Source organism: Trachymyrmex septentrionalis, unplaced genomic scaffold, assembly GCF_001594115.1.
Source record: "Trachymyrmex septentrionalis isolate Tsep2-gDNA-1 unplaced genomic scaffold, Tsep1.0 scaffold21, whole genome shotgun sequence".
In the NCBI taxonomy this organism is placed as follows: Eukaryota; Metazoa; Arthropoda; class Insecta; order Hymenoptera; family Formicidae; genus Trachymyrmex; species Trachymyrmex septentrionalis.
This window is the reverse complement of record NW_017305288.1, coordinates 729,748-731,852: the sequence shown is the minus strand read 5'-3', so window position 1 is coordinate 731,852 and position 2,105 is coordinate 729,748. Positions and strand designations below refer to the sequence as shown.

Sequence of the window (2,105 nt, the reverse complement as noted above, 5' to 3'; positions counted from 1 at the left end):
CCCCCCTGTCCCACGCTCTTCGGCAACCGACCGGCCGGCGGCACGGCGCTCAGACACTGCTAGACACTCGCCACCTCGTAGAGACGCCGGCTCTATACGCTCGGAGTCTGGAGTCCGATACGACACGCGTCATTCCCTGCAAAAAATAGACTGAACCGCGTGGTTAGCAGCTATTTAAGGGATGTTTAGAATGTTATATTCCTAACCTTTTCGAGGAACCTTTTTGATAAAAAAAATTTTCTCTTTATATATCGCACTTTTTTACCGAATTATTTTATTCACTTGGATCTTTTACTAGCCCGATTTTGGCAGCGGTCGGCCGATTTAAAGATACAGGACCCACTTAACGAAATCGCTCGAACACGGGATAATTTACTTTCGACGTAGATCCATCATGCTGAAGAAGATCAAAATCCGTGAAGAATCTCTTCTCTTGTGTCCTCTCCTTGTAATGTAGAGACTAACATTAGAGAAAAGACTATATATGTGAAATATATTATAATTCCAATGGATTTATCAAACAAATTATTCATTGCTCGTTGTGATCGAGTAAAATGCTACGCGGTCGAACATTATACGGAATTCAATCGATTCCTCGGTCATATTACAGGAGAATTCTTTGATTATATCGTCGCATATCGTGTATCATTTTCTCAATAAAGCTTGTCACAGTCATTCATTGAATTATATATTGATCCCGGCTACTCTTCAATGCATTCAATATGTACATATGTACGTCAAGTCTGAAATAAATCTCCGATCAATTAATAGCCGCGATAGCCATGTATACTTCTCCCGGCATCAGATTTCTCCCGTATTTATTTCTATCTCTCTTGTTTATTTTCTATATTTATTTATCAGGAAGGCGGGGGTACTGTGTGTCTCATACTAAAAATAGGATGTAATAAAATTGCGTGAAAGTATTGCGCATATATTGTCAAGATTAGTAAATAATCGTATTAGAAGATAAGATATTCTAAAATTTGTACAAATAATAAAATCTCTAGCATATTTATTTTAATAAAATAATTTGATTATTTTTTATAATTTTTTTTATAATTACACTACCGAAAATTTTTTTTGCAACACGAACATGAATAGTCATTTCTGTAAGTCAAATTTGGCTATTACGTCACAATTTTGAAAAAATGATATTAAAGAGTTGAAAATGATTTTGAATATTTTTATACGTTGTAGCACCGGTAAATTTTATTAATATCGCGCGAAAGTATTAACTTTTAGTTAATAAAACCATTTTATTTCTTTAAAATCAATATAAAATTAACAAAATGCAATAAGTATGCCAGGGAAGATCATAATCTTCCTTCCATATTCGTCAATTTTATATTGATTTTTTATGTAATATAATCCGAATTATATTATATTATATATAAGTACAAAAGTACTTACTTTTCACATAATAATATTAAGATGGAACAAAATGCCTATACTATCTATATACCTAATTATATGAGATAAGAGTTATTTTTAAATGTTATATTTTAACAAACCAAAAAGCATATGAAACAAAATGCATTTTAAAGCTAAAAGTTGATACTTTCGAATGACATAAAAAAAATAGAAAAATTTTTAATGCTAGTATTACAAATAGCAATGTAAAAACCTTCAAGATCGTTATTTTTTCTCTTTAATTCCTTTTTTCTCAAAATTGTGATAGCCAAATATGGTCAACAGATTCGCGCGTATTCAGCAGGCAAAAATATATCAAGATGATTAACATTCGTTTCGAAAATTAGTGCTGGATAGTATTATTAAAGTTCAAAATATTAAATATTGAATAATCATCGTTAAATGTTGACAAGACATTACATTTAAATATTGTAGAATATAATGAGTTACAAAATTAAAATACAATAAACTTTTATATAGAATTAAATTAAATTCATTTATATTTTCTTGAAGAATAATATGTATTTTAAATTTATTTGACATATCAATGCATGGAAAACAAAACGATAGAACATTTCTTTATCAGCGCAGGTCTTCAGCCAGGTAATTCTTCATCAATATACTTCTGATAGCAAAACAAATATGTGCCACCTCTTTCTCTCTCTCTCTCTCTCTATCCGCTTTTCCTTATTATT

The 2,105-nt window shown here is 30.8% G+C and overlaps 1 protein-coding gene across 1 annotated transcript in view; it reads left to right on the top strand.

The window, feature by feature from the left end:
- LOC108748060 overlaps window positions 1-2,105 on the top strand; it is a 30,546-nt gene that overhangs the window by 16,263 nt on the left and 12,178 nt on the right. The window lies entirely within an intron of this gene.